Source organism: Quercus suber, unplaced genomic scaffold, assembly GCF_002906115.3.
Source record: "Quercus suber isolate HL8 unplaced genomic scaffold, Cork oak 2.0 scaffold_664, whole genome shotgun sequence".
Taxonomy (NCBI): Eukaryota; Viridiplantae; Streptophyta; class Magnoliopsida; order Fagales; family Fagaceae; genus Quercus; species Quercus suber.
The window spans coordinates 301,897-322,272 of NW_027070105.1; the positions used below are offsets into that span (position 1 = coordinate 301,897).

General features: G+C 34.1%; 1 long non-coding RNA gene across 1 annotated transcript; it reads right to left on the reverse strand.

The window, feature by feature from the left end:
* Window positions 1–11,457: 11,457 nt before the first annotated feature.
* On the reverse strand, window positions 11,458–12,668 carry LOC136064321 (uncharacterized). Its single transcript, XR_010625951.1, has 2 exons — window positions 11,873–12,668; window positions 11,458–11,735 (listed from the first exon to the last, which is right to left on the reverse strand). It is a non-coding gene; the product is annotated as an uncharacterized LOC136064321 (long non-coding RNA).
* Window positions 12,669–20,376: the final 7,708 nt, after the last annotated feature.

The following is a 20,376-nucleotide window of genomic DNA, read 5'->3' on the forward strand; positions in this document are numbered from 1 at the left end:
GAGCGTATATTGTGGAATCATTTCCTTGTAGGAGACTACCATTGAGCGTGGGATACAAGTTATTTCCTTATATACTCATGCGTGGTAGCCAAGCCAAGGTTACGCCATAATCATCAGCTTCAGGATCGTCAATTTATCTTATTTCCTTCAGCCATATTGGCGTCAGCTTTTTGATGGTGTCAGCTAGTTTGGTGCGCTTCGTGGACTCCCTTAAACAACCCTATCAAATCTCTGTCCGTCAGCTTCGGGGTCTTCAGCTTTCCCCCCTAAATTATCCTGCTAGCTTAAGCTGTAGGCTTCATATTACAAGCAAAACCAACGGTTTAGATTTGGAGTGTCTTGTATGCTATAATTGTACTTATCATTGGTCGTTGTCATAATGTCTTAGTTTCCTTACCTATATGTCTAACGAAATAATGAAGCGCCATTTTTTAAGTGACATTACAACTTTATCATTGTTAAAAAATTACACAATCTGAGTTATCAAACACTTTTAATAGCTTAGACTTATCCCTTTATGCTCCTATTTTTACAATTTTGAGAATTATGGTATTTTGTTTCTTACAGTAACCAATTCGCTTATGGAATGCATAACTTGTTTGTTATTAATTTAAAAAAAAGACAAGTCTACAATTGATCAAGTCAATTGTCCTAGTTCGTTCTATGGTTTCTCAAGAACTATTAAGTTTGATCACTCTTCCTTCAATGGTTTAACATTTGTTAGTTTTCTTGCCTTTGTCTTTAACAGAATAATGATGTGTCATTTTTTAAGTGATTTAACAACTTTCCATTATTAAAAAATTACACATAATGTTAGCAAAAAAAAATTACACATAAGTGCAAGTCACAATTTGAGTTGTCAAACAAAGAGTTTATGTGTTTAATGATTAAACAAAATTTCTCGTGCACTGGGAATCGAAACGCAAGTTGAAAATCTTTTAAACAACCTGCTTCAAATGAAAATTTGAACCCAAAGCCATTTAACTTCTAATCTGTCTATAACATCTCCTTGTTTTCTTTACCTTTATCTTTGCAAGATCATCATCACTTGCCACAATCCAATTGGATATTCGCACAAGCAAATTGGTTATTGTAAAAAAAAAAAAAAAAAAAAAAACATAATTCTCAAAATTGTAAAAATAGGAGCATAAAGGAATAAGTCTAAGCTATTAAAAGTGTTTTGATAACTCAAATTGGGACTTGATTGTGTAATTTTTTTAATAATGATAAAGTTGCCATGTCACTTATAAAATGGCACATCATTATTCTGTTAGACACATTGGCAAAGAAACTAACGGATGTTAAACCATAGAATGAAGACTAATTAAAGTCGATAGGTCTTGAGAAACCATAGAACGAACTAAGACAACTGACTTGATAAGTTGTATACTTTTCTTTCTTTTAATTTTTTTTTTTTTTTTTTTGAGAAACCTTCTTTCTTTAAATTAATAACAAAAAAGTTATGCATTTCATGTGGAATGTAATTACAGGTAATGTTAGTTTTAGCTCTAGATATCTTATAAAAAAGCACATATTATTATGTAATAAAATATTCAATTTAGCATAGACATGTGAAAACATGAAATTGATATTAATTAAAATATAATAATTTAGCTCAACAATATCAAAATAAATGGGTAGAGAATCTAAACTCTAAACTCTAAACTCCATGCATAATGTTCTTCTTTAAAAAAAATCCATACATAATGTAAAAGTTACTAAAATAGCAAATATATATTAACTAGCTCTCTCTTTAGCTAAATACATCAAAAACAACAACAACAACAACAAAATTGTACCCCTAACCAAAAATATCCTACCCTCTTTACACTATCACTTTTTTTTTTTTTTGGTCACAATGAACAAAGGGTGATCACTGAATATCATCTAAATCTGGAAGTAGAAACTTATCACAAAAATCAACATTGATTTCACTTCATACACTATTAATTTTTTTTTTAATATACTAATAAATTTATTTATTTATTTTTTGTAGTGAGCTAGAAAATACTCTCGTGTATCATTTATTTCAGTTTTTAATTGTTAATAATAATGGGCCTTCGAGTTGGACCCAACTATAAGCAGCGGATCAATCACTTGGATCAACCACTTGAAAAGTATTTTTTTTTTTTTGGTCACAATGAACAAAGGGTGATCACTGAATATCATCTAAATCTGGAAGTAGAAACTTATCACAAAAATCAACATTGATTTCACTTCATACACTATTAATTTTTTTTTTAATATACTAATAAATTTATTTATTTATTTTTTGTAGTGAGCTAGAAAATACTCTCGTGTATCATTTATTTCAGTTTTTAATTGTTAATAATAATGGGCCTTCGAGTTGGACCCAACTATAAGCAGCGGATCAATCACTTGGATCAACCACTTGAAAAGTCAAAACGAGAAAAGGCCCATAAGCTTAACATAATGAAAATACGAGTGATCCAAGCCCAAAAGTTTTTTGAATTTCAAAAAAATTGTTACCGTTGAGAAACTAGGCTATATTAAAAATCCCGTTGAGCCCAAAGCCTCTGTTTTACAGAGAGAGAGAGAGAGAGAGAGAGAGAGAGAGAGAGGTATCAGCAATGGAGGCGTTTGAGAACTAAAAGAGAAAGCCTCTATTAATCAATTTAATGCTTAATTCTAATTCCAATTCTGGGGTTTCGGCTTTTTTTAGTATAGGATTCTTCTTGGTTTCTTGTGATTGCTGTTCAATTCTCTTAGACGTTGAAAAGATTGTTTCCAATTTTGTCAGAAACAACACTGATCTCAATTCTCAAGAAATTCTCAAGAGGACATTTATGTTATAGTCGTTAAGGTTATTAGTATCATACATTGAAAAGTCTGTTGTTATCGGTTATGACTTATATTTCCCTCAAAGCACTCTGTCTTTTTATTCTATTCTTTATATGATCAAAGATTTTGGGGACTTTTTTTGACACAGAGTTTAATGTGGGTGTTTCTTTTTGCCCAAGGTCATGGAATCTTGCACAGGTAATTTCCTTTTATTAAGGTTAAGATCCTTAAAATCATTAACATAAGTTGAGTCAGTGATTACTAAAACAGTTTTGGTTTAAGGAAAATCTCATATGGTATTTCTTATCCTTTAGTTACTGCTAGAATTTCTCTTTCGTGGTTAATTAGTGATTCTAGTTTTTGCATCTTTTTAAAGTTTTTGATCTACATCCACAAATTTCAGGATTTGGAATTTGATTTTCATGAATGAAAAGTTTCTATGATATTTTGAGAAACTGCTATATTAATAATTGACAACATAGATTTTTACTTTGGAAAATTGAATATGTAAGGAAAGAAATTAAAGTCAGTCTTGTTCAGAACAGAGTGAAAGTATTGCATGTTAATAGGTAAAATGAGTGAATAGATTATTATCCCCAAGCTAAATTCGAACTCAGTAAATAATATTGCCAAGGATCTTGTCAAATTCCTAATATGTCTCTGTAATCATGATGATTCTGCTAAACAAAAAAAAAAAATAATAATCCTTTACACAAAAATATGCTAATTTGAAATATATATAAAACAAAATTATTAGAGACTTAAGTTCTTAAATCATACATTCTCAACAACAACAAAAAAGTTCTTAAATCATAGTAACTGTGAAGTAGGTAAATAGGCAAGAACTTGGAGCTGACTTTCTTTTCTTTTTCTTTTTTTAACTTTTTCCTTTTTAATTTGCATTACATTATGACAAATTCTGTTGGCATTAACCATTTTGAAGTTCAAAGATACTGACGAGTTTCAGAGGCAAGTTTGTTGAATGTAACGGTTGTTTTTCTTATTTAGTGAATTACTAACTACTACTAGCACTATTCTTTGAAAATTTTACTACTTATTGCAGGTTTCATAAGCTAAACCAGCTTGGTGAGTCAACCTTTACCAGAATTTTTTTGAACAATTAGGCTTTGCCTGAATTAACTATCAGGAAAGTTAGATTTAAAAATAATTAAGGAAGTGTACACCAATCAAATTTTTCTTATTTTAAATTTGTAACTTTCACTGGCAAAATATAATAATCTCTTTTACAGAGTTTTTGAAGAAATTATGTCAAGTATCTTTTTGATTGGAGTTTAATGTCACTTAGTTTTTTGAATTTAAATTCTTACATTCTTTGTCACTTTCAACAGTATCTATTATGACTTTCACACAACAGTATCTATGCCACTGATTAAAGATTTCTGATGCAGTTATTGCAGCAATTGTGGTTAAATCATTGTTAAAGGGTATCCTTTAATGAGGTGTATTGTGAACCTTGAAGGCACTTCACATTATTGACTGTATTGTCTTACAGTAATTTGAAAGTAGGCCTCATATTCTAGGTCACTTAATCAATTTCCTAATGCACTTTATTAGCATGTCTTCCTTAAGGTAAACTGTTAAGGTTGTCATGGCATTGTCCACATTGAGTTTTTAAATCTTGAGCTTGTCAAAGGTATTGAATAGTGGACATGCATGTGCCAGCACAAAGGAACCAACCTTGATCTCTTACAGGGCCTTACATATCTCATCCATACTCATAATTGCTCTTTCAGGCAGATACTAATTTATATTTAAAAAAGAAGTAAAACTGTTTAGATTGAATAAGAATTCTAATAATTCATTGTATAGCTTGTCAAATATCAGTGAATCAATAGTAAAAGAGGCCTGTAGTTTGATTTTCTTTTTATTGTTATTTACAATTGGTTTTGCTACCTGACCTTAAGACAAGTGTCACCTTGTATCCCTTTTACATACGTTCACTATTTTCACCCTAAAGGATGAGTTTATGTAATAATTAAAGATAACAGACCCACTGTGCACTGTATTTTTAGTGGCAAATGCTTTTTACATTTTTTTTTTTTCAACTTACTTAGATAAGACTCAAGTAATGGGGCTGTTTGGATAGGCTGTCCATAAATATGCATTTTAAAAACGAGCATTTTTAAAACGTGCATTTTGAAAACATCATTTTAAAAACCACAGATAAACGTTTGGTAAAAATGTGAAAACATGTACTAGCGTTCCTGTACCGATATGGTCGGTATTTAAACCGGAACGAAATACTAGTGTTCCTATACCGACCAAGGTTCTGGTACGGTATACATGGGGGAAGGGATAAAGTTGGGATTTCCTATCATATTAGCACTATTTTTATTTTCTAAAGAAAAAAATAGCAGTTAGCCCATCTGCGTCTCTGAAAAAGCAAAGCTTTGCAGTGTTTTGTAAACATGAAAAATCTGGATTTTAAAAACGCAAATGTGCTGATTTTGTGGAGCCAAACGATTTGGCAAATCACATTTTGTCTAAAACGCGCATTAAGGTATTGTAAACAGCCCATCCAAACAGGCTCAATATATATTTTTACTGTGACAAAGGCTTGTGTAATTTATCACTCCTTAGTTTTTAGTTTAACTGTAACTGTTAATTACCTTTTCATTCGAGAATTTAACCTTTTTTTTTTGTGGTTATTACTTGAACATTGTCTGTCTCATGAAAATATGCCTGTGAAGATGGTAGACCACATTGATAATGAGCACAGTATTGACATTAATCCTATATACCATACGAAAGTGAAGTTTAATTGTTATGCATATATGTGTGTTTCCTTTCTTATTAACAGTCATTATTCCTAGAATATATCACTATTACAGCTAGTGAAATCCCATCATGAAGCTCAAATTTCAATTTTAATCAACACATTGGAATATGGGATAGTTGGAGTCGCTACTTTTTCAACTTGCTTTGTTTTGGTTGAATTTCTTTCTGCTGAGACTGTGTCTTTGCATACTTCCATTTTTCTTACCATCAATGTCTTTTCTTACTCACATCTTTTAATCACTAAGATTATTTTGACTCCTGAAACTTTAAGTTGGCTATTTCTATCTACTTCTATGGACTTCCATTTTCTTACCATCAATGTCTTTTCTCGTTCACTTTTTTTTAATTGCTGAGATTATTTTGACTCCTGAAACTTTAAGTTGGCTACTTCAATATATGACAATGATCCTCCTCTTCCTCTACCTCTTCTGGATGTCATCTGCGTTATTAAACAAGATTAGAGTCAACCATTCTAGGATCTATATACAAGATATTTGGGATTAAGTTTTCTTTTCCTTTTTAATGTCTGATGTCATAGTCAAACTCCCTATGGAACCGGTTGATGGATGTGACAACAAGGTCAGAATTATGAACTGCACTTGGAAACTGATCTTAAGAAATTCATCTCGAGTTTCCTTCTAGAGTGGAAATTCATGTGGTTATTAGTATCATACTTTGAAAAGTCCATTGTTATTGGTTATAACTTACAAACTTACAGTTGTTTTCCCTCGAAGTATTTCTTATTCCATTCTTTACATAATGAAAGTTTTTGGTGACCTTTTTTATGCAGAGTTTAATGTGGCTTTTGCTTTTTTCCATGGTCATGAAATTTTGCACAGTTAATTTCTTTTTGTGTTGGAAAGTACAGAAGACCCTGCTTACAGTGTTGTATCTTCGTTAATGTCAGATTTTAAGGTATATGTGTTTTTACGATTTTTGTATTCTTCTCTGATTACATACGCTCTGGTAGTACTGAGAACAAACATCACAACATATTTTCTTAGAAGGAAGTTTTGGACCAAAAGGGATGGGGAAGTGGAGATTTTGAACTTAGGGACCTCTGGTTCTCAAGGCGCTGTCTAGAATTGATTGTGCTACCCCTTGGGGTAAGAAACATCCCGGCATACATTATGACTGGATACATAGTTTGTGATCCTGAGTGCCAATAGCACTGATGTTGAAAGGAAAATCTTGCCTTCTAGTATCTTTCATGATATGTGGGTGCCTAGTGAACTTCTTCGAACTTCTTTACCATAGTTACATTTCCTTACTTGTATGCATGTTTAATATGCGCAAGATGAAGTTGATGTTAAGTTTGTTGTAGCTGGTTCGTCAACAACTTGCAGTCAGAAGGTTCACAATCAATTGGTGTGTAACAAGTTTGGAACTTGGTATGTGGTCTTTGCCAATGCATAATGAAGGCGAAGGCCTCTAATTACACTTTTTTTTTTTTCTTTTAAAAATATATGTATTATTTCAAAATATTTCTATAATATGAACTTCTGATATGTTGTCTTTGTTTCTATTTTCTAGAATAATAAAAAACTTTTATTCTGTTAAAAATTGAGTTGGAATATATGATAAGGCTAGATGTTAAGCCAATGAGCTCTAGTTCAATTGGCACCTTCTCCCCTTATAAGTGCTAGATAAAGGGTAGGGTCAAGGGTTCAAGATCCACTTACCAATAAAAAAAAATGATAAGACTATATTTTAAGTAGGATTGACTCTTATATTATGTTTCTACAAGGCAGGCATGTTGAAAGCAGAGCAGCCCTGCACTGACAAATTAATTTGGAATTTTGAGCTAATTTAGAATAAAATAATCTTGTGAGATGTCATAGGCTTTCATAAATTATCTTTCCTATAAGCATATGTTTTTGTTAACACTAATTCATATATGATGTGGTGCTGGTTGGAGTGGAGAAAATGCATAAAGACAGCAAGTATGTATTATATTTGGAGGCGTTTGAGACCATCATTGGAATTGCTGAAGCTGAAGGTACCTTCTTTTATTTTTCATCTATTCTTTTTCTGTTTGGAAACTGAAATTAAAAATGTCTAATTTTATTATTTATTTTTTTTTCAGCGAAAACAAATGTAATGGAAATAAACGAACCCATTGTTGCTTGCATTTCTGATTTGGCCTTCAAATATGCAGGTTCATTATAATTAACTTTTGCTCATTTTATTCTCGCTCTTATGTAATTGCTATTTAGTTAGTATTTACAATATGGCAATTTAGTCACTAAGAAGCTCTTCTTCTCAAACTTATACCTAGAACTAGGGTTTTGAGTGTTTGGGTGTGGTATGAATCTAATGGAAAATTAACTGATTGACTTGCAAAAGGGGGAAAAAAAACTTAGGTATAGTCCCTTAGATACTATAAATTATAAATTATGCTTCCTAATTAAATTCAATCCTGTGGTCCTGCAAGTTGTAACTATACGCAACCAAGTGTATTGCCAATAATCAACGTGGTTTTGTTGCATTGGCCAGTTAGGTATATGGGTGTATTTAATTAGGAACTGTTGCCAAGTTCTGTACATTGCAAAATTGTGAATCAAGTCAGAACCATTCCTCTTTGGAATGCTAAATAGTTGCTTATTGGGCTATGCTTAAGCATGTATTGGGGTCTAACTAGGGAAGACATTCATGTCGTAACTGTTATTAGTATCCTACTTTGAATAGTCTATTGTGTTTGGTTATAACTTATAATTTATATTTCCCTCAAAGTAGTCTGTCTTCTTATTCTATTCTTTATATGATAAAATTTTTTGGTGACTTTTTTTGATGCAATGTTTAATGTGGGTGTTGCCTTTGCCACGGTCATAGATACTTGCACAGGTAATTTCCTCTTAATTCAGTGTTTCTTAATTTTTTGTTAGTTCTACACATCTTATTAAGGTTAAGATCCTTAAAATTATCAACATAAGTTGAGTCAATGATTAGCGAAAACAGTTTTGGTTTAAGGAAAATCTCATATCTTTCTTATCCTTTTGTCACTGTTAGAACTTTTCTTTCATTCGTAAGTAGAACTTTTCTTACCCTTTTTTGCATCTTTAAAAGTTTTTGATCTATATCCACAAATTTCAGGATTTGGAATTTGATTTTCATGAATGAAAAAGTTTCTATGATATTTTGAGCAACTGTTAGATTAATAATTGACAACATAGATTTTTTATTTTGAAAAATTGAATATATAAGGAAAGAAATTGAAAAGAAATTAAAGTCAATCTTATTCAGAACAGAGTGAAACTATTACATTCACTCCTGCATGTTAATTGGTTAAATTGAGTGAATAGATTGTCTCTTCCTTGGATGCATTTGTCTGACAAGGTACTATTGAAGGATGAATTAGGGCATCAACAAGACTTTCCCAAGCAACCTGTAAATTATGGTAAAAAAATCATATAAAAGAATGATTTAAAGAAAGCACCGACGTGGTTCCAAGGTCGCCATACCGGAGTCCAACACGGCCTGACGCAGTGTCTGGCGTTCGACTCGCCAACTCTCCAAAATTTTTTTTTTTTATTCATGCCGATTCGGGCCAAAACGGGCCGATTCCGGCCGAAACAGCCGTCGAAATAGGCCCAAATGGGCAGCAGCTGCCATTCTTCTGCTTCGTGTGGCCTTGAGAGAGAGAGAGAGAGAGAGAGAGAGAGAGAGAGAAGGAAGAAGAAGATGAGAAGACCAAAAAAAAAAAAAGATGGAAGAAGAATAAAGGTGTGTAACAAAAGAATATAAATGAAGGAGGTGGAAAAGTCAATTATTTAATGTGGGTGGGCTTGGGAATTGAAAAATGAGTAAAAGAACCTTCAAATGTGGGTTTTTGTTTACAATTACCAAAAATATTGATTTTATTAAAAACAAATCATAAATAATTATTTTTTAATAATAAATTCTATCATTTATTTGAATTTTTTATATAAAAATATTAAATTCACCACATAAAAATATTTTTAATAATTTTTTAATCGCCGAGTCCCGCCACACTCGCACCCACCTTTTTCAAAAATTGTCGAGTCCCACACCCGCACCCACACCCAAGTCTCGAAATGTACCCGTGCTTCATAGTGATTTAAAGCATTATAATGTAGGACTTCTGAAATACTTTAATCCAAAATGTTACCATAATTGATGGAAGAATGACTGACATTCTAAGTGTTGTAATGGAGTACTAGTATATTTTAATGCAGAAATTACCATAAGAGATAAATTGAGCAGGTAACTAGGGAGTAATTTAGCTTTTTCTATTTGCATGGGTTGCCATAAAAACTTGGGTAGATACAGTCCTATGAGCTTACATACAAGGACCACAACCACTCAAAAAGTTGATAACTAGACACCCTACACTGACTTAAACAAGGACCATTTATATTTTAATGAAATACATAATGCAAAATAGATAATTTAATGTGAGGTGTTATGAGAAGTAAATATGTAAATTTTTTTAAAAAAATATGGATTTTTATACTAATATAAACAAAAAAGTTTGCACAAACTAATGTAAATGTTTTTAATTGCATTTCAGATGAAGCCCAGCTCAAATGTTCAACAAAATTACATATTTTTCAAATTCCTATCCACCTTATTCTCAGATTATGGACCTCTTTGGAGGGTTGATTTAGATCGTAGAATTCATTTAAAAAAAGAAAAAAAGAAAATGAAAAAGAAATGTGATGATAGAGCACAAATGTGCCATTTTGTAGAAATGGCACCCATCTGATGAAGAATTGGAGCTAGGGGAATTATTATTTGTTCCAAATAGATAAAATGTCAAATTCTCTTCATTTCATATTGACCACCATTTCTTTTCGCTGTCAAAATTGAATTAGACAACATCAATAGGTAGTAAAACTTTAAAAAAATTTGATGTCTCCAAAGTGGGTGTACGAAAAGATAACTTCTCTCTTAAATATGATGAATATTATCAACACAGTCAACGGTATCATCGCAATCTAGATTCATTCACTCGTTTCTCAAAAAAAAAAAGATTCATTCACTCACACAGTCACACCAATCAATCTTCGCCAAGCAAGGGTACGACTAATGAGTCATGGCTCCCTAAAATCTCACTATCTCCTATAGCTCCACCGTTTTCTTTTCTCGACAACCCTACTAATATTTTGGTTTTGTTAAAGGATAAAATTAATTCCTCATGTACATTGAAAAAGTAATTAAAATTATGACTTGCATTTTTATGTGTGTTTAGATGTGTAGTAAAATGTGTGTAATAAATATTACTCACACCAGTTCTAAAATAGAGGTAAGATAGAAGTTCTCAAGTTACCTATGATACAAGATTAATATTGATATTACAATCTTCGAAAGCACCAGTTCTATCAAAGTAGGAGCTATCAAAGCACTAGAGGAGAGCATTTTATTTGCCTGGGACATGTGCGTTTGGGATGTTATTTTTTAGAGTAACTCTAAAATTGTTTGTGATGTAGTAATTGGATGTAGTGAATCACCGTCAACAATAAGCACTCTAATTAAGGGGATTAGACTGAAATTGCAAGACTTTCGAAGGGCAAGGTATCACATGTTCTTTGACAAGGTAATTGCTCTACTCATTTATTAGTACAATATTTTAGGCATGTTGTTGGTTGTGTAACTTGAATAGAGGAAACTGCTTATATGGTTAAGTATGTTGTGACTCATGATGTAATGTTGTTATCTTCGTCTTAATAAAGGTTACTGACTTCTTATAAAAAAATATTACCCTTTGTTAAAGTGGTACTTTAAATAAAATAACTAGAAATATAAAATAGTATTGTGTCTCTTATCTTGTTTTTTTTTTTTTGGTTAAATCTTATCTTGTTACTACTTACTACACCTCATTTCCATAAAATAAAATAAAAAATAAAAAAAAAATACTAGCATCTACCAATAAATTGGCTTGTAAGTTTTTGTTTTTTTTTTTTGTTTTTGGATAATTACATGAAAATTTCATTAAACTGAAAACAGAGGTACAACTTATGAGAGCATACAACAACTGGGAGGAAAAAAACAACAACAAACTATACCCCACTCTCCCCAATGGACTTGAGAGCCCAGCACTTAACATGTGTTTGCATATTAAAGTTTTGAGTTTTCTTTCCTTGGGCTCCAGCAACCCTTTTTGAAAGCTCCCTCTGTGGGCATAAAGGGAAATTGGTGAGCTCATTGAAAGGAGAGGGATTATTTGTGGGAAACGGGCTGAGTGAAAATTGGGCCTCAGATGCAAACAAAGGAAAGCCCAAAACCGGGGCCTTGATAATTACATTCTTACCTTTCACGGAAGACCCTTGGGAATCACGGGAGTGCACAGTTGAGGAGGGCGTTGGGCTCAAGGTGTTGTCGGAGCCTGTGTGATTTGATAGAGCTATTGAGTGCGCATGCTCCGGATCCAACCACGCCTGACTAGCAACCACTAGAATCTGAACACCAGTGACTTCCTTCAATCTTTCCTCCTCCGACCCACCACAGCTAGCAACTCTATGATTCTCAAAAACCTCCATGAAACGGTTGCTTTTTCTGGTCTAGCCCCCAAAATACCTGAGGCAATCAGTCTCACCAAGACCCAGAACACCACAAATCAAACAAAAGAGAAGAATCCGCTCCAATTGAAACCCAAACTTGAACCTAACTTGGAAAGCCATTATTCCCATATCTACACACGTTTGATCAGAACCCATCTTCCAAGCAGTTCTTTGAAAGAACTTGAAGGCTCGCATGCACACCTCTTGAAGTCTGATCACGTGGTTGAGATGGAGAAAACTTCAAACACTTTTGTAAAGAGTTGTAGATGCTTAAAACCCCTAGTGAAAGTTTGATCCAAGTTGTTGATGGAGTTAAATCAAACTTTAAAAGCTACTGAGACTAAGAAAAACCATATAGGAAGAGGGAGAGAAGGCTTGTACAAGGCAAGAGGGAAAAGCTCCTACTGAGGGAGAGAGAGAAACTTTCTCTCTCCTACAAGCCGTAGGAGAGAGAAAGAGCTAAGCCTTAGGAGTCTTGTAATTGGCTTGTAAGTTGTAACCATTTATAAAAATATAAAAAATAAATTGGCTTGTAATTAAAATCTCAACGGTTGTAAATATTTATGTGAAACGAACTCTAATTGTACTTATTAAAATAAATAAATAAATAAAAAGTACGTCTAACCGAACACAGTTGATATTTTTGTTCTCAAAGGAGATTAGCCGCACACGTGTCCCTTAACATTAAAACCAGGATACCAATTTAAATTGACAATTATGCCTAATGGTGGCATTCCCCTGTCACTTTACACACTTACATCAAATCAAATTTAATGTAAGTGGAATTTAAATCGTAAATATTTTATTTAAGGACAAATTTTTTTACTCAAACTAGTAAATACAAAATAACAAATATGCTAAGATAATCGCAATATGAAAAGTTAATAAATATGAGGATGAAATAGGAAACACGGTAATAAGATGGTGATTGAGAGGATAAGCCAAATTAAGCAGGCGTGAAAGCGTAAAATTAGTGAAAGAAAACAAGTTTCTTCTTATAATTTTTTTGTCTTCACGTAAATGTCCGAGATTAAAGGCAGAACTCAAGCCCATGTCGCCTCTTCTTTTTTGCTGAATAAGCCCGTGTCGCTTTTGGTGATGGGGAAACCAATCTGCTGATGTAATCACTGATGTTAATGGTGAGTTTTATAATTGACAAAAAGTTAACCACCATGTGAGCAATCAATATCAGTATCATAATTTATCTTGAACATTAAATTCTTAATATTGTTTCTTGTCTCAGCCGTATGACCCGTCAAAATATGGTTTTTTAATTTCATGAAAGATTTCATGGATTTTAAGTTTTATATATATATATATATATAAACAAACTGAAATATTATTAAAACAACATCAAGATCCAAATACATCCTGAATAAGAGCTTGCCGAATACAGTAAGGAGTCCCTTCAATCCAAATTACATCATTAACAAGGATTTGAGCTTGTCTAGCTAGAATATGGGCTGGTTGATTGCTAGTCCTTTGCACATGAGTATAGTGAACAACACCAATTTTTGAGCCTAAAACATGAATCCCTTCCAAAATAGCAGCAATCGAGATAGGGGGCTCTGTAACCCGCTTGAGAGCATTAGAGATAGTTAAAGAATCTCCTTCCAACACCCCAACCGGCAACCTGCAACCCCAAATGTCTTGCCAACAACACACCAGCTTCATAGGCTTTGGCTTCAACTTCAAGCACTCCCAATGAGGCTCTAATTTTTCTGCATAATGCAGCCAACAATCTGCCTCGCACGTCTCTTATAACTAGACCAATGCCAACCAACTTCTTAGCAGGAAAGAGAGCACCATCCACTTTAATTTTACATGAACTCGATGGAGGAGGAACCTAAGCCGAATGCAGAGCCCCTTCTAGTCTTTCAGCTAAATGTAGGGCCACGTTTGAAACAACAGCATCATGTGTCTCAACAGCAAACCAGTACTCCTGAAGGTAGCTTGTTGCCCAAAGAGCCACAGCCGGACCAGTTTTGCCTTCTCCTCCATGGTAAATTTCATTTCTATTACACCACAATGCCCAAGCAATCATCACCAGTCATGAACACTTTTCCTCCCCAGTTGCATTAGTTATCATTTCTAGCCATAAAAGGTCCTGGAAAGAATTGATATGAACATCCGGAGGTAGCAGGTGTAACTTTGAAACAGCCCAAACCTCATGGATTTTAAGTTGATTGTGAATGTTGATTGGTTAGGACAAGGACGAAATTATGATTTTAAGTAAGAAGGGGCAGAGTACAAGGGGAAAAAAAAACTCTAAATAGGTATCCATATGGTATCAACAAATTATAGATATACAAAATTATTGTTTCTTAATGCATTAAGATGCAACCATCTACCAACAAAGACAAAAACAAAAAACAAAAAACAAAATAATGTTTTTTTTTTTAATACTAGGCTAGCTAGAATTTTTAATTTTTTTGAAGTTAGATCATTCACAATACTAATGTTAAAAACTTTAGCTTTTAGCACCTCAAAAAAATACTTTATCTATTTTTACTATCTCACTTTATAATAAACCAACATCAAATATTCCATTTTTTTACCACTTCCTTTAAAATAATATAAACAACTTATTAAAATAATAAGGAAGAGAGAGAATTTGAGTTTTTTAATTGAAAGAAGAGAGATAATCTTAATAAAATATTGCATTTTATTCTTATTAACTTGTGTAGGGTCAGTTTTTGTCGCCTAAGCCCAAAAGAGATGGGTTAAAGGCCCAACGAACCGAGAACAATAAATTTGTAGAGAGTGGATTGAAAGAGCTGGGCTGGATATGAAGCACAGAACAGTTGGCTGAGTTACGTGCAGTGATGATAGTGTGAACTAAAGCTCGGATAACTCCATGAATGAATGTCCGAAGAGGTGTTTTATTGAATGAACAGCGATTACAACGTTCAGAGCTACAGTAAAGCTTTTCTCTCTCTTTCTGTTTCTTTTTTCTCCTCCCCCCCCTTATTATCAGGGACCCTTTTTCTTTATATAGCATCCCTTCCTATAATCTCCATCGTCCACTTGTTTTTCATCCACGCATCCACTCGAGTGCATGTCATGTCGTGTGTCTACTTTAGTTCTTTGTGAGTGGCGGTAGCTGAAGTTGTACTGTTCAGGGGTATTCTCCATATAAATGCGGCCAGAAAAGCTGTTGCTGCGCATTAAATGCGGTGGTACCAGCCTTTCCTTCAGATATTTTTTAGTTTTGACCATTTCACCCAGAGTCCATCATCACCGTTGGGATCGTTGGGGAGGTTAGTCGGACTTTTCACACATTCGTTTGATCAAAGCTCATCATAGCCGAGGAGAAAGACATCCTCGGACAAATGGTGGCCTCCTCGGACGACACTTCCCTTCTGCTTCTGGGCTTCCTGCTTTAGATGGACCGCCTCAACCATCTATTAATTCTCGGAAACACCATGGCCCTTAATCAGTGGGTTCCGAGCCCATTGAGTAGCTTTGGGCTTTTCCCCCCACAACTTGCTACAGTTAATTGGTATTTATATTAGTTTACTGTAATTGCAAAAAAAATTAGCTTTAACTTCTCTAATAACACATGGTTTTTTAGTGGTAAAATAGTTTTTTTTTTTTTAATACTAATATACTATCATTATTGTGACTGTTTTTTTATTATTTTTGTTAAGTTTTTGGATTGGATAGTTGCTAATTGTTAGGAAGCACAATTTTTGTTTTGTGTATTTGTACAATAAATAAGATACGATATAAATGTATATTCAATACACAAATGTATTGGATAGAAGCTTCACTGATTAAAGAAAATGAAAGGTTAAATGGTCCAATTTAAGCACCAAATATTAGCGAAAGATTAAAAAGTCGAATTGGCAAATTTGGTGAAGTCCTTAGACGTTAATTTTCTATATCTTGGATCTATGGCTAAGCTTGTGATTCATGTTTGCAATGCACAGTAACACACAGGTTGAGGACTGAAGAGTATGAGACATTAGACTAGTCTCTACTCTCTAGACCATTCCAAATTAAACCGCAAGTTAGATTGGTCGTGTTTGCAAGTTGCAATTGCAAACCTACAAATACGATGCACATCTCACTAGAAACTGAAATTGCAATCAATCAAATGGATATAGGTCCTAACTCCTAAGGACCTGGCCTTTTTTTTTTTTTTTGGATGGTAAACTGCAAAATTTTATAACTACTTGAAAGCAATTGTTACATCATGGATAAGAGCTTGCTCAATAAAGCAAGGGGTTTCTTTGATCCATACAGAGAAATCTTCAATGCCGAGGGAATGTTTTGCTAATATAAGTGTGTGGGCCTGACTTTGATTTGATTGATATGTGATATCACCATTGATATGCATGAATCAATTTCTCCAATAATTCAAGTATATGTCGATTTTAAATCACACTGTTCTATAAAAAACTTTAACACTTTGTTTGGAAGTTGAGGCGCGGGAAGAGAATGGAAAAGATAAGAAGGGCAAAGAAAACCATTCTTTAGTTGTGTTTGGATATAAGAAAGAAAGGAGAAAGAAGAATATAGAAACATTTCCTTTATTTGGTTTAAAGTTTAAACTTTTTGGCACGTATATTATTATATTTATACTCTTTTATATTTGACATGTTTAAAATTTTTGGTTTGAAGCCACTTAAAGGTATACTAACCTCATTATATGCGTTTCGCGTTACGTAAGCCTTTCTTTTTTAGCAAAAAAAAAGTGTTATTATATATATATATATATATAATTTTTATTTTGAGAATCTAATTTATAAGTAGAGAAAGCAATTTGAAAATTAACAGGAGAGTGGTCCTATTTTTTAGACAATGTTTTAGTGGGAGTTGGATTTGCATTTTTACCAAATTGTTTTTTAATTTTATCTCTACTTAAATATAAAAACACTCACAACAGTGAAGCTAAAGGTGGAGCTAAAGGTAAAATTTTTAACTTCATTGCTACAAAAACCCATACTATGTATGGGTTATTGCTACAATGCACAGCAAGTAAATTTTTAACTTCATTGTGTTTTATCTTCACCAAAACACAAAACTCATACTACAGCAGTGGAGTTAAAGGTAAAATTTTTAATTTCATTGCTACAATGTACAGCTATGTATGGCTGTGCACTGTAGCTAGGAGCTAAAAAAAAAAAATTATTCTCCAGCCGGATTAAAATATTATTTTTTCCTTTTTTTTTTTTTTTTTTTTTTCTTTCTTCTAAGAACTCTCACAATCTCTCAACTCTTTCTCTCAACTTTTAGACCTCTCAAGTTGCCACCCCCCTGACCCACGCCGCCACAGACTCAACTCCGACCACGGCAACCCCACCACCACCACCACCACCACCACATTAGTTACAAATCCAACCATACCCACACTCATCAAACCCACCACCACCACCATATTAGTCACAAACCCAACCATACCCACACTCATTAAACCCACCATACTAGGAAAAAACAAAAAGAAAAAAAGAAGTAAACATCGGCAAAATCCACGGCCAAAACATCACCACAAACCCACGGCCAAAATCCATCACTGAGAGAGTCACAACCTATGAACCATAACCGGATTAAGTGGACTTGAGAGACGCATGAGCTAGAGGAGAGAGCCGGACTTGAGAGACCAATGACAAAACCACCCACGAAGAGAAAACGGAGTTTGGCTTAGTCAAGTGGGTTGTGTGGCCTGTGATGGTGGTGGGTTGCAATGGCCTGTGATGATGGTGGGTTGTAGTGGCCTATGACAGTGGTCTGGCCATGGTGGCTTGGTGATGGTGTTCCACCATGGGTTTTGGGCTTGAAAGGGAGAGAGTAGAACAAAAGAGAGAAGGAAGAGAGAGAGAGACTGAAATGAAATAATGAGAGAGAGAGGAGAAAAATCAACCAATAATTTGTATATATATAATTTGGTTTTTTTTTTTTTTTTTTTTTTTTTTTTTTTTTTTTTTAATAATGTGTTATACTAGACGATAAAAGGCTATCATAACGATTGAGAAATTTTTTTTAGTCAAAAGATAAATTTTTATATATATAATTTGGGGTTAAAAAAAATATTGTTGTTACACTAGATGATTATTTGCTATAATGATGATTGAGAAATTATTTTAGTAAAAAAAAAGTATAAGTATAATTTGGGGTTAAAAAAATCACTTATTAACACTAGAGGATTATTTGCTATCATGTGGCGGTGGCGGTCAGAGATAAGTCGGTGGCGGTAGTGGTGGCGATAGTGGCAACGGTAGCGATTGTGGTGGCGGTGTTGGTGGAAGAGTTGGTGGCGGTAGCGGTAGTGGCAGCAGTTGCGGGTGATTGTGATTGTTGTTTATTGTAGTGGATATATTATTTTATTGTAATAGATATATTATTTTATTATGATATTTATATTATTTTATTGTGTTGAAAGCTAAAATAGATCTATTGCTACAACATGTTTCATAAAGTGAGTAGATAAAATAGATAAAGTAATTTTTGTAGCGCCAAATAGCTAAATTTTTAACTCCACTCTTGTGGATGCTCTAAGGGTGTAGGGACATTTTTGAACTAAAAAAATGAGGAATCTAAATAGGGGAAGCTCATTAAATAGTAGTATAGATATGAAAATTTAGCCCATGTTATTTTGAAATTGGCCTACCAACAATTTGTCTTATTAGGCTTTTTCTCTCTTTCAGTCAATTTGGACAGAAAAGTTTTTGTGGGCCCATAAAAGACATTTTCCCTTCAATTCTTTTAAATTTCCTTTCCACCGATGAAACCAGACAATGAAAATATCTCCCTTTTCCTTCTTTTCTTTTCCTTTCTGCCATTTTTTTTTTGGTAGAAAGGAAATTTCATTAAACATTAAACAGAAATAACACGGTCATAGGCCACCCTGACAGAATTAAGACTTAAAAGCAAGGAAACTTCTGCCGGGGGGTCTAAGAAAATTACAAAGTCTTGGGAGAGCATAGCTCCCCTTCTAGCAAGCGCATCAGCACATTTATTCACCTCGCGATAAAAATGATTAATTTGGACTCTAGGAATATTTCCTAACTCAGTTTTACAATCACTCACAAGAGCATCAATGCAGTTTCGGTGGCCATTTGATTTTTGCAGAGGATCAACAATAAGCTTGGCATCCAATTCAATGATCATAGCAGGAAGCTTGAGAGCTATGCATAATCTGAGCCCATCGTGTAAAGCCCAAAGTTCCGCAAACACGCTAGTTGAAAACCCCACATTCCTAGCATAACCTTTTAGCCACTCTCCCTTATCATTTTGGATAAGACCTCCACCACCTGCTTTCCCCGAATTACCAAGCGAAGAGCCATTTGAGTTAAGCTTGAACTAGGTAAGAGGAGGGAATCGCCAACTGATTGCAATCTGCCTTCGAGTTGAGGTTCGATTTGCACGGCCAATATAGGCAAATTCCATTGCTTTAGCAAGTACATCAGACTTCAGATTTCGCTGTCCATTCTCATGTCTCAACACCACACCATTCCTATTCAACCATAAAGTCCATATGCCAAAAGAAAATATGATTCCCCATCTGATATCCAAAATAGGGGAAGTTTTAGAGATGCAGCAATTTTGTCTAAGCCATTCCGAGGATTTTAAACCACAGAAAATAGACTCAGCCATTGGAGGAGATAAAGAGGTCCAAAGATTGTGAGCAACATGGCAGTCTCTAAGGACATGTAAAATGGACTCTGAACTTTCCCTACATAGCTGGCACATCGATGAAACTTCCATACCCCTTGCTGCAAGAACAGTGTTGACCGGAATGCTCTTGTGTAAGCACTGCCACACAAAACACTTTATTTTCGGGATGGTGGATGCCTTCCAAATCCAATCCCCATCAAAGCAACCTGTGTAGTGTCCTTCCTTGTCCAAACTTGCAAGTTTATAAGCTTCTTTCAATTCAAAAACACCACTCGGAGAAGAAGACCAAGTGATGTGGTCCGCATTACGAGCATAAAAGGAAATGAGGGTAGCCTTAATTTCTGAGATTAGTTTGTCAGGGAAGGAGAACGAGCATCCACTCCAAGTCCAATCCGAGAACCCAATCACATCTTTTAAGGTAATTTGCTCTTCCCCCCTATTAAGGGGTCCTGCAATTAAACTCCGCAGTGGACCTCTATCTAACCATTTATCAAACCAGGCAGATAGCTTGATGTCCTTGCCAACTACCCATTTCGCTTCTTTTCTAAAGATTGGTTCACCCTTTTGGATAGCTGACCAAGTAGTTGAACAAGACTTGAATGATCGGGTATTGGATGGCCTTCTCGGGGAGTAG